Raw genomic sequence first — 13,406 nt, 5'->3', positions numbered from 1 at the left:
AGCCCTTCGCGTTAACTTCGCTTTATGCAGCCCAGCCAGTAGATTCCGGGAAAGGAGCAGAGATCGAATGGTTGGCCGCTCGGCTTCGACCCTGTGGTTCTTGGCCTTGACTGAACTTGAAGACCAGGCAGAGGGCTTCTAAAAGTCCCAATTCCCAGATGGTCAAACCAGTGAAATGAGAATGAGGAGGGTGATTAGAACGGAATAATCTCGAGTTTTACAAGCTCCCCAAGTGATTCAGCATGCAAGTAGGCTTGAAAACCGCTGTCTTAGAAAAACTTTCTCAAAACATAGACCAGCGACCACGTGCAGAAGAATGTTGGGATGTGGTGGTTTAAATATGCCCCAACTCAGAATAGAACAAATTAATTAGAATTCCTGGTACGGGGTGAGGGGCGCCTGTGAATCTACATTGTAATATGTTCCCCGAATGACTCTTAAGTGCCCAGAACTATGTGCAGCATACTAGAGACCACAGGTTGTCAGCAGCAATGGCTTCCACCAGTAGGGGAGCGAGGCAATGGCCTGGCAGGTTTGGTTTGTAAATCTTGCCAAAAATGGCCCTGGCCAGTATCGTCCATTTGAGTATAAAATGAATGGCTTTTGATCTTTTAAATCCGAGGGTATGAAAACTCAAATAACTCTGGAAAATTAGTACTTATTTAGCCACCATTTTGAAAGAATTAAGACCCTTTGAAGACAGACAGAAATAGGTATCTTAGGACAGGGAGAGAAAGATCCAGTAAAGCTATTTATGTTCATAGTTTATAATGTTGCTTCAGCCGGGCTTGAGATACAAAGATGCCATTGCTTGCAGAGTCTGAAATCTTCACAGGACAACGAAAGCAAACTCTCTTAACTTCTTTTCCACGCTGCCTGCTGCCCATAAAGTAACCTTTGGTGCTTAGGTAGCAACCGTCTGACATCATGTATGCTTGGTTTTGAACTCACAGGAAGACCAAAGGTGGGGAAAGCTGGTTGTGTGTGTGCGGCTGTGGGTCTGTGTACATGCATGCTGAGGGAGGGAGAACAAAAACAGGTCACTGCATATGTGGTTGTGCCTGAGTCAAGGCCTCAGGGTGACAGGCTGGGTAAGTGGACCCTCCACGGCTGCGTCCTGCTCGCAGAGCCCACGCCGTCCGTACATGCTGGTGTTTGCGCAAGCAAGATCACGGGTAGCCACGTGGCGGCCAATGTCAGAGGCATTGAGAAAAGCATGTGTGTTTTTTAAAAATTAATTTCATGCTCAGTTTATGAGTCCTGTGCTATTCTAATTTGGTTACATCTGTACTTCCAGCCATAAACCCCACAGTAGCTATTCCTAGTCCTCGGGGACTCCTGAATTAGTTTTCGCTTGGGGTCCTCGCTCCTGAACACCAAACTTAATTGCTGGATACTGCCACCGAATCGCTTAAACTGTTTTAATTTGTCATTTCCTAAAAATAAAACCTTAACAGAATCAATGTGATTGCAAAAGGCTCCCAGAGGAATCCAATCGGGGTTCTGTAAGCGGCTTGGTTAGGAGTGCATTATACAAATTCAGGCTGCAGTTGCTCAGTGAAAGAGGGGCTTAGTTTAAGACTACATGAATCATTGCTGATGCAAAATCAAAGTCCATTATGAAGATAATTGAGAAACAACCTGTTCCTATATATAGCTGTGCACGTGATGCTCCGCAAGGCCTGACGGGGGGGGGGGGGGAAGCATCACTCAAGCCTCGCACAACACGCAGTCCTCTGTGAGCAGGCAGACTGATGAACCAGCTTTGGGTTGCAGGGAGGTGTAAAAAGCAAGCAAATCTTTTGCCAAAAAATAAAAAAATAAAAAGAAAGAAACCAGACAGACAGCAATATTGGTTGACTGCCAGAGGGAAAGGAGAGTGTGGGGAGGTGGAAGGCGGCAAAGAGGGGATAAACGGTGGTGGAAAGAGGCTCACCTTCGTGTGGTGAGCACATCATGCCATGCGCAGATGATGTGTTATAGAGTTGTACACTCGAAACCTGTATTGTTTTATTAACCAATGTCACCCCAATAAATTAAATTAAAAGAAGGGAAAAAATAAAAAGAAAGTGAAATCTTTAGGTATCTGTTGGCAAATCATAATGACAAACTGGGGAAAATATGTGCAGTGCATAGCTCATGAAAGCACTTATTGTAAATGAGATAATTTAATCAATTACGTTTCCTAATGTACTAAACTGAATGTTTCATTTTCTGCTTCTGCACATCTTAAATTATCTTCAGGTGCTTTATGAGATTTAATCATAGTTAATAGAAACTTCATTACCATCAAATGTGCTTTCAATAAATGTTGTGTAACAATGTCAGAAGGTGCCGTAAAATATAGTAGGCTCTGAATGGCAAACACGCACCCCCAGAGTCAGACGGAAAAATGGTTGCATTCAGACAATCAGATTCCTTGAAGGTTTGGGGATGTGGCGTCCTGAGAGGCTGTGCACTCCGAGGGAGTGACTAGTTCACCTTACGTGTGAAAAGATTTTAGCTTTCCCTTAGAAAATAACTCAGACCCACAGACTCTCTCTTTATCTGTTTTCCACAGAGTTCATTGTATATAACCGCAAGTATGACTCCAATGAATAATTCTAGAGTAAGCTACCTCCAGGTCATCTCTAACTGAATCTCTCTCAATAACCTTAATCTCAACTTTATCAAAATTGAACTTAGCCTTGCTTGTCCCCATTCTTAATTCAGTCCTGCTCCTGCCTTCTCTAATTCAATGAATACTATCCCAGCAACTCAGCTGTCTAGATCAGGAACTTGGACAGCCTTCTAGACCCCTCGATTTTTTTTCCTCCCCCTTCTTCCTCTCAGTACCCAATAAATCATTCTAACCTGAATGTTCTATCACTTAAAGAGATATTAAGTTCACCAACTTTATTCCCTTTTCAGTTTACTCATACACATTGCTCCATTCATTCGACAGCTATTTATTGAGTGCTTACTCCGTGCTAGGAAATGTGCTAGGGAGCGAAGAGGCAGCACAGAGAACAGCAGATACCATTTGTGCCTCCACGAAGCTCACAATTTTTGTGAAGGGAGATGGAAACAAACAATTCAGAAAAGGTGTAATGCTAAGCGTAATGTGTAATGCTAAGATGGTGATATGTGTTGTAAAAAGATGTAAAGCTGGTAAGGGGCTCAGGGAAGGTTGGGGGGAGTGTTGCTTTTTTGTGTATCAGGTGTTCAGGGAAGTTCTCTGTAATAAAAGTTGTATTTAGAAAGAGACCTGAAGAAAAGAAAAGCAAAGAAACAAACATTCTGGATATCTGTGGGGAGAGCATTCCAGGCCAAGGGAGCAGCAGGGTGGCCAGGATGTCCACAAGGAGGGGGTCACCATAACGGAGATCGGGGACGTAGGCAAGGGGGACACCGACCAGCATGGTACAGGCCATTGTAATGACTTCGACCTTTTCTCTGAGCAAGAGGGAAAGCCTGTGAGGGTTTTTATTCATGTTGATGTGACCTAATATTTTCAAGGATAAACTGTTCCTGCTGTGTTGAGTGTAAACATAAAGGGGATGAGAGCAGAAGCAAGGAGACCTCCTAGAATGATCTATTGTAATAATGTTACAATTATCTAGGCTGTTGTAGTATCTCAGTTCAAGATGATTGTGGCTTGAGCCAGTCAGATAGCATTAGAAATTATAAGAACAGTTCATATTCTACATCTCTTTTTAAGGCACAGATGAAAGGGTTTGCTGATGGACTGAATATAGGGTTAGAGAAAGAGAAGTGTTACGGATGATTCCAGAATTTCAGTTCTGCAACTATAAGGACAGAGCTGTCATTACTGACATGGGAAAAACTTGGTATTGCAAACCTGGGCGAATCACGAGTTCAGTGTTAGAATGCTAAGTTTGAGATACCTATTACACATCTAAATGGAGAGGTGGAGTAGGCAAGTTGAATATATGGGTCTGGAGGTCAGAGGAGAGTCCTGGCTGGTGACATAAATCTGGAGCATGTCAGTGTCCAGATGATATGTAAAGCCATTAGTATGAATGAGATCACTGGGTAATGAGTATGAAGAGAGAAGGAGAGCGATTTGAGAACTGAGCCCTGAAGGGCATCAACAGGTAGATGCAAAAGAGGTCAGAAGCCACTGCAGAGGAGACAAAAAAGTAGCAACCAGCGTAGCATGAGAAAAAAAGCATGAGAAGAAAATAGGGTCCCAGGAAGTTTGGAAGTTCAGGCTGTCCTCATTCCTAACCAGGATTCCTACAGTTTCCTCCCTGTATTTAGTCATTGCCCTACAACAACCAGGGATGTCCAGCCTGTGGCCCAGGATGGCTATGAATACAGCCCAACACAAAGGCGTACGTTTACTTAAAACGTTATGAGATTTTTTTATGATTACGTGTCTCAATGTATTTAACACGTGGCCCAAGACAAATCTTCTTCCAGTGTGGCGCAGAGATGCCAAAAGGTTGGACACTCCTGCATCAGTTTATCTGACCTTTTTAAAATATAAATTCTGGTGATGTCCCCTCCACACTTAGACTCCTTCAATAGCTCACCATTGCCTTTAATACTTTTAAGATGAAGTCCAAAGTACTTAATATGTTGATGATCTGATCTCAGCTTTCTTTTTTTAATCATATTGGGTTCTCTCAGTCATCATAATTTTTAGTATTTTTCTTTCTGCCCTCTCCCCACTTCTTATATTCTTCAGCCAAACCAAGCTTCTTAGTTTTTGGAATACCCTTTGCCCATTTTGGCATATAATACCTTATACGTTGTGTTACTTCTGCCTAAAAACTCTTTTCCTCTACCTAACCCTAAACCTGTCTGACGTATTCTTTCTCCAGATTCCGGCTTAGGTGCCCTGTCTCTGCAGGGTCTTCACCAACACCCTACCACGTCGGCATTGGTTACTCTTGTCATCTGCCAAGTAGAAGGCTATTTCCTTCCTTCCACACAGTGTTGCCTGTGTCCCCCTCCTGGCCTGGATTCCCTCTCTGATAGACATAAATCCCTGCCTTCTGGTAAACGGTACAGAGTCATTCACCCTGGTGCCTGTAGCGTTTACCACTGTGCTTAGTATGTATTAGACGTTCAATAAGTATTTGTTGAGTTGTAGCTGACATCTCCCTGCCAACTCCTCACTGAGCCTTTTATTAGGGTGAAAACAAAGACTTTGCTTCTATATATTCATTACTACTCATTCATGTAGTAGGTGTTTATTATACAATTATTCTATGTAATAATCTTGGCCCAGTGAAGCATGAAGGGAAAAAATAAGAAAAGTTTCTTCTCCACAATTTCTTTTTTTTTATTATTACTTTTTTTTTCCTTTCCCGCAGTCTCAGTACATGGTAGAAGATGATAACTAATTTGAGGAAAGGAGAAGTAAGAAGACAATTTTTAATCATCTATTCTGTACTAAGTATTAGGTTAAAGCCCAAATGTATGCTTCCCAGAATCATTTCTACCAGAATAGTGCCATTGTGTCCTTAAGGCCTGGAAACTGGATATGCTCTTCTCCTCACTCACAAAACGTTCCATTCTGCATCTTTTTTCAGGACATACTGACTTCGCCTGTAGTGCAATAATGTCTGCAGCTTTGGGTGTCACCTCTAAATTTCCAACAGACTACTAGGCTCTTCTAAGCTGGCATTAGGTTACAGGCATCGATGCTGATTTTAAGCCATGCCTTAAAAAACTTTTTTTTCCCTATTTTGCCCATCATCAGTTTCCTTCACCCCCTACTGATTATTTTCAATTACATAACTAGAGCATTTTCCACAAATTGCATGACTTGCTTTGTCCTTCAAAATTGTTCCTATTGTAAATCAATTCAACCAGTATATATGTGCAACATCTGTAGGTTTCCTTTTTTACCACTTTCAGTTTTTTATTATCTAATTTTTATCCCATCATACACATATGCCTTTTCTTACTACTATTTTCAATATTATTGACTGTGTCCTTAATGGACATGATACGGGACTTTGTTCATGAAATACCTTAGACCTAAGCACAGACACAATGAGGAAGTAGTAGAACAATATGCTCTTTGGCAGCTTAATAACCCAGGTTACTTATTAAAAATGTGAATTCACAGGCCCAGTCTCTCCTGTTAGTATATTCAAAGTTTATAGAGAATATTTTTAATAAAGTCAAGTCATTTCTTAAGGGTCGGAGTTCAAATCCTTCTCTATTTGCCCCTATTGCCCATTTAACTTGGTCTTTCTCTCTGATGAGAAAAACCACAGTTCTTTTACAATCCAAATGCAGTTGCCAGATAAAAACAGAGGATTCCTACTTAAATTGGAATGTCAGATAAACAATGAATGCATTTTTAGCACATGCACACCCCAACTATTGCATGGGAAATACTTACATTAAAATTTTTTGTTGACCTGAAATTCAAAATTAACTGTCATATTTTTTGCTAAATCTGGCAGTGTTACTAAAAAGAAGACTAAAACATGTCTGAATGTGTTCTATCAAGAAATAATTTATAAACTAGATTCCCTTCATTGCTAATCTTGGAAGAATGGTTAGAATTGAAACAGATATCGGCAGGGGAGAACCTTTTGGTAAGAGGGAAAAGAGTCCACTGAAATATATAGACTACTTGAAAAAAGTGAGTATTAGGGTTCACGTGGATGAGAAGTAGGAAAGGCAGTTGAAAAATAGGATGAGGCAGAGTATAAAGTCTCTTGAGCTATATAAGTTCCTGTTGGAATGGACTCATAGCAGAGTGACACTGAAAGATATTAGAGTATAAGAACCCTGTTTGGGAGGAGTAACCCATGTGTAAAATAGTTCCGAGTGATCAAAGACTGGGAGCATGGGTGCTAGTAAGATGAGACTGCAATGTGGGTGTCACCTGGGATCTCTCCTGTTGAAATCGAAATGTGAGAGGCACGGGGAATACAATCATTAAGGTGTGTGAGTGTTTGGGGGAAGGAGTCAATGAAAACCGAAAGATGATTCTTCAGTCTCAGGCCTGATCCTTGGTGGTGTCATTGCCAGAAAAAGGGAACTCGGGGAGGAAAACATTTGAATAGATGAGAAGGATGCATTTGTACATCAGATGAGAAATTTGAGATGTTAGCACAACATGCAGGTGGTTTGGTTCCTCAAGCAGGACAGAAATATGGGATGATGTCAATGGGACAGGAAATGAGGCAGTGGACCTTGATGTGAAACTGTTTGGCAGGAGGGGAATAGTTAGCACTGCTGGTATGTGAAAAATTATCCGATTAGATAAGCATAGAGAAAGGAAAAGGGGCCACCACCTGAACTTTAAAGCCTGTTTATAGAACTATGAGACTGAAAGGTAGTTACTAAATGGTAAGGAAAGAAAATGTAAGAGAATCAAATTTAAGGGACTTCTTTTGTTTCTAGAAGGAGGGCTGGCTATTCTTACCTACTGCTGCAGAGCCTCAGTAAAGAGTAAGACAAAGAACATTGGTGTTGATACAGCGGTTGAAAATAACCTATGGATAGTGGTTTGGGTAAAAGACAGACTTTAAAGGGAACAATAAAACAATTTAGAAACAATGGACATGTCAAATTATCCTGCACCCTGTCAATAGCCTAGGCAAATATAAGAAGAAATGAAGTATATAATTCTGTAGGTTCTGATAAGGTAAGATCTATGAGATATTATACATGAAAAAATAAGCAAAGTACAGTAAAGGAAATATAATCTGGAGCCTTTAGGGTAAAGAAAAATAAATGAAGGATGTTTACTTTGTTTTTCCTGAAAGGTCTCAATGGTACTATCCAGAGTGGTTACATTGAAGAAAGGGTAGGTGGAGATAAGTCTTCTCTTTGCACAGTGTAACTTCTATACTTCCAAAAACATTTCCTTATTTCATACATGTATTCTATTTATTCCTTTACTTTAACAGGGGCAGAGGTTAAAAGCTTAGGAAAATTACGGAACATATTAAGAAACACTTAATGTTAAAAATTCTTAATGTTCTTTTAAACAAAGAGCTAAGAATTCCGTGGCTATAAAGAAGGCTGCATCTCAGAGAAGTTTACTAGAAAATAAATTAGGGGGAGGATTTGGGGAGAAGTGATTAGCGAGACTAGACTATGTTTGCAGGCATAGGGCAAGGCTCAGGGTTGAAGGCTGATTTTGAAGACGCAAGACAAAAAGGGAATGAGGCCAGGTCCCCGTGGAGGCAAGAGAGAGCATGATCCAAGCAAGCCTGACACAGAAGAGGGGCAGCCCTGCAGGGAGCAGAGAAAAGGAAAGGAAACCTGCGTGAAGGAGCAGCGGAATTTTGAGCCGAAGGGGAGTGAACTCACATAGGATGACCTCCATTTTTTCACCTAAACCAGGGCCAGCTGAGACGTAGAAGGCTTGAAGAAAGGAAACAAAGTCCAGAGTAACTGTTTTGACGACAAATGGTTTTGGGTTGTGGGACATGATAATTACTCAGCTGCAGGAAGGCCCAGGTAAGGTTGCATAGCATCCGTTTTTCTGATGAAAGCAGCCAGTAGAGTTTATGACTTTCTCCAAGCAAAGCAAGCTACCCTGGTGCAGGCACTTAGCAGAGAAAGCGCTAGGAAACCACACAGAATAATGGTTAAGCAGCTTGGGAGTGAAGACGGATGTGTATTTTAAGCCTGGCTTTGTCACTGTCTAATTACAAAGGAGTTCCTACCTTATCTGAACCTATGTCATGTCTGTAAGAGAAAATATACTTCTTCAAATAGATTTGGTTGTGAGGATGAGAATGGGGTCATATCTGTAGTTCTCAAAAATTTGAGCACAAACTTAGTGCTCAGTTACTGTGTTACTATCGTTGTTGAGAGGTAGTCAGTAGTGTGATCGGAGTACTGGGGGTTAACAGCTGGAGAGGAGCTGACCTGTCCTCATCCATCAGTCTGGGTCAACCACCGTATCTGGGATTGAATCCTGGCTCTGTTCCTTACCAATCATGAGGATTTGGGCAAGGCAAGTGATTTTCTTGCCTCAGTTTACACATTTGAATGGGGACATTTTTAGGTTGTTAAAGGATCGCATGACTTAATGAATTTAAAGTACTAGACCAGTGCCTGGCATATAGTAAATACTCCTTAAGAATTTGCTATTTTTGTCATTAATTGTAACAATACAACAGCAATCGCAACAATAAAAATAATGAGGTTTTCAAGGATAGGGGACTGGAAGGAAGCTGAAATGCTGATTGGTTAAGGGGTTATAAAATTCTAAGCAATGAAAATATAAATGGAATTTCTCATAATCGTTGGCCATTCTAAAGCTATTTTCTCATGTGTTAAATTAATGAAAATAAGTTGTTTCTTGATGATAGCAAATATAAACAACTCTAGTCATAACTTCCGTTCTATCATAGTTCAGCATGCGATCACTATTTTGGCACAGCACTCTGCATCCACAGCACTGCCTGGGCTGGGGTGGCGAAGGGGGGCACAGGTGTCCTGGGAGGCCTATTTCCTGACCTGCTACGGGGGTCCAGCAGAGCAGATGGTTGTTTGATTTTCCATCGGCTTGCCTCTCTCATCCCTCTCTTTGTGAATACTTATTGTGTGGATGCCTTCGTGGTTCCCTGTCTCTTCTATATACCAGCTCAAGTTGTTCTTGTCTGAAATGGGATCTGTGGTCATTCCTAATATCTAATAGGAGAGCGAAAAGAATACCATGTTTTCAAAGGCATTTGCTGTGTTCCTTCGTTAATGTTGTATAGCTATATAATCCTGTAAACTAGATTCTAACCTGATACATAGTTATGCCATTGGAATTAACTTAAATGTCCATTAACAAGTGGCATTAATGTGTCTTTCAGATGGGAGTCATGTGAAGAAAGAAAGGCAAACTAAGTAAATGGCCCTTCTATTTAATCCTGTGGGGACACAGGTTACTATAAATGACTAGGTATGACTGTAATTCATAAAGCCATCAAACTTGTTAATACTTCTTCCTTGAACTGGGAAGTTCAAAGAGGCTTTGAAAGGTCATTTGGCTCCTCTCACCAGCCTTGACCCAATAAATAAATAAATAAATAACTGCAGGCTCTTGTAAAGACATGCTACCTTTTAGAGACTTTCTGAAAGGAGACTTCACAATCTTCCTCAGAACTACAATGCAGTTTTTTTTACAACCCTCATTGTAGAAAAGGTCATTTTAATATCTAACCAGAGTCCCAGCTGCTATAATAAAAGGCCACATCCTCCTTTTCAGTCCTTGTTAGAGAGGGCAGAAGAGTTGGTTACTAGCTTCACCGTAAAGGAAGGATCACTGAGCACTAGGGGGGGCCTGGTGTCTTCTTGTAACAACCCTTCCTGCATTAAAGACCGCCACAAGTCACTTTACAGCTCTTTTCTCCAGGCCAAATGAACCCATAAACATTTCCTTGCAAGGGATCTAGTTTTCAACTCTCTATTGAACATATTCCTTCTGAATAATCTGGGATATATGAGATTTCTCAGTCGATTCTCGGATTGTTTGTTCTCTCACCTATGCATTGTACACAACAATTTATTCTGCTGCATGTTGGATGCTTCCAAGCTTTGTCTAAAGCTTGTGTGATTTTTGGATAGAGGAAAATAGGGATGAAAACACAGGAGAAACATCACAAAGACATGAGTATGAAAAGCTTTGCCCATGAAACACAAAGTCAGAGAAAAGTATCCTGTGCCCACAAAAAAGCAGAACAGCCTGATCAGTCATGGGGTATCAAAGCTTTTGTTCAAAATCACTTTGAGCAAAGAAACTAGCACCACGTGTGTGTGTGTGTGTGAGTGAGCAGACAGGTGTAAATATACATGTGTGCAAATGTAAAAGTAAACAGAGTTCCTGTGACAGGGGTTCTAAAAATCAACCTCAGACGGCGATTCCTTTAATTTGTCTCTTCCCATAGTTTGAGGTGAGGCAAATAATCAATGAATAGTTTCACACAATGAATTGCAAAATTCCCTGGGAACTTATAGCGATATTACTGATTTTGAAGAGTTTTAAGCAGTAAGGAAGAATGTGTTACTATTCAAGTACTTAACAATAAAAAGTATGATCACAAATGAGTTCTAGGAACCGTAAGTGATATACGAGATTCGATGACCATAAGTTGGCAGGGTTGGCGAGGTTGTCCAGGACAGAGTTACTTTCGTGGGGAAGGGGACCTTCAGCTGCCACCTGACAAATGGGGAGATAGAGATGAGTAGTGCTTAGAAGCCTAAGTGGGTGGGGGGAGGGGGTATACTATAATGACCTGTCACTGTAGTGTGAAAAGTAAACAGGGCCTTTCACTAGCAGGAGTCCAGCTAGCAGGAAATTAATTATAATTACTTTTGGGGCACAGGGCAGTGCAGCCAAGGAGAGCAAGAGCACAAGAATGGGCATGGAGCTGCTGCCAGGCTCTGGGAAGTGCCTGCGCCGCGTGGTCACGTTGCCAGAGGAGGTCCCCTGGGCAGGGGTGGCAGTGGCTTCTGGTGTTCTCCTGACGAGAGCTGGATGTGTGCTGGTGTGCGTGCATTTGTACGTGCACACGTATGCAACGATTCTGCAGCGGCGCCCTCCAAGTGCCCATGTGCACAGGCACATATGACCCCGTGGTGGGAAATGTGGAACTGAACCTCGGGTTCTCCTGGAGCCAGTCCCAAACATATGTGAGAGGAAAGTGGTGGCAGCGTTTATAAGCACACAGAAATCCTCACAGGGAAAGCCACTCTGCTTTCCTGGAAGGACAGATTAGACAATGGTATACAGGGGAAATAAGGAAACTGAAAGAAGGAGGCTAAGTAAAAGCAGGCAGAGAGAGAAAGAACAGAGGAGGAGGAGAGAGAAAAGAAAGAAGCACTGTGACCCAACTTTTGAAGAATCTGAGCTGTGGGTAAGAATGTCTAATTCAGTCTTTTGAGACACACACATGCGGCTTTGAGTACTTGTGCCTGCCTCTGCATCTGCACCTGGGTACCAGGAGTTACCGCTTTAAGACAAGAAACAGCTGAGAATATGGACCACGTGTTAATTTGGCCATGCACCCTCATTTTCATTGCATGGTTGGCTCTCAACAAATGGTGAATGAATGAATATTAGATTCTGAAATTTCTAATTCCCAGGACAGATTATTCTTATAAAATAAATATCACCACATTTATCTTTTTGTAGAAGTCCATTGACTCCTCGCTTTTAGATCAGACCGCCCCACAAAGTGCCGGGGCGAGCCTTATAAGGATGCAGGGCCCCCAAACAGGCCTCGCCCTTCTTTCTAAACCCAATCTCCAAAGCCCCTCTACTCATTTTTATCAATTCCGTAATTCAATATTTCATTTCCTTGACTTAAGTCAAATAGATTCTGCAAACATGCCCTGGAGAGGAAGCACAATGGTCCGTATCACAAGCTTAAACCTCAGTCTGAAGGCACATGTGGGGTCCTTTTCTAAAAACAGGATTTGTATCTGGAGGGAGGAGGAGATTTCTGGTTACCTGGCTAGGAGAGGGGTTGAAAATAAAAAATAAAAAGATGAGAATCCAGAGAAGCAAAGGCAACTAGTTCCTGCTACTCAGTTTTGTCTCAGAATGTTCGGGTCTAGCAATGTCCCCTTTCAGCAGAAATTTTGCCCTGGTCATCCTCCTGGCCCTTCCTATTTTAGTACCTGGGAGGCTAAAGACGTCTTTGTGCTTTGCCAACTCAGCAGCAGAGCAGCTGCAGTCGGTACACTGCCAGGCTGTTTTTCTGTATGTGCTCAGTTGCTGAGCAGGTGTGTTCTCCCCAGATACACATTTTAAGATGATAGTGTCATCAGTCACCGGTGCCCAAGGAACTGGAGGGAAGTGGGAGAAAAGGCTAATTGGTTTCATTCCAAAGTTCTCTCACTGCTCCCCGAACCCTGGCCTGCTGTAGCTGTCGTGTTCTGTGTCTTCTCTCTCCTCGGAGCATAATTTATTGTTGCCTCAAAGGAACTTAACTGCAGAGAGGGAAGGTAAGAGTGTTAAGTGGGATGGTGGCTGCCCTCCTCTTCCCCCACCATGGGACACAGGCAGACACTGGAACTTGGGAGTTGTCATCGGCCATTGTGCCCATGGTTCCAGGTGGTCAGAGAAGAGGATCACAGGTACCTCCATCTCTAACTGTCTCACTTGAGCCACCGCGAAGTTGGAACTACAGCCTAAATCACACCCTATTTCTCCATACCTTCTAGGCTGTTGTGGTTATTAAAAGTGTCTGATAATCCTCTGACCTTTCAGATTCTGTTCTTTTGGGTGGTTGTATTCTCCTGTGCGAATTATTTTTCTGTGTTTACTGCCCTATTACTGAACTGGTTCTGCTTGATTTCCTCGCTCACTCTTTAATTTGGTATCACCTTATTTTACAGCCCACTAACTTTGTTGAAAATAAATTCACTTTACTTGTGTGGTTAGTATCACTCATTTGATAACATAAGTACTGAATTAGGGT

General features: G+C 41.9%; 1 protein-coding gene across 3 annotated transcripts in view; it reads left to right on the top strand.

The window, feature by feature from the left end:
* UNC5D (unc-5 netrin receptor D) overlaps nt 1–13,406 on the top strand; it is a 470,270-nt gene that overhangs the window by 388,205 nt on the left and 68,659 nt on the right. The window lies entirely within an intron of this gene.

Source organism: Pteronotus mesoamericanus, unplaced genomic scaffold, assembly GCF_021234165.1.
Source record: "Pteronotus mesoamericanus isolate MK-2021 breed Mesoamerican mustached bat unplaced genomic scaffold, CSHL_Meso_final contig_169, whole genome shotgun sequence".
NCBI classification, from domain to species: domain Eukaryota; kingdom Metazoa; phylum Chordata; class Mammalia; order Chiroptera; family Mormoopidae; genus Pteronotus; species Pteronotus mesoamericanus.
Note: the sequence above shows the minus strand (reverse complement) of the source record. Positions and strands in the feature narration are given on the sequence as shown.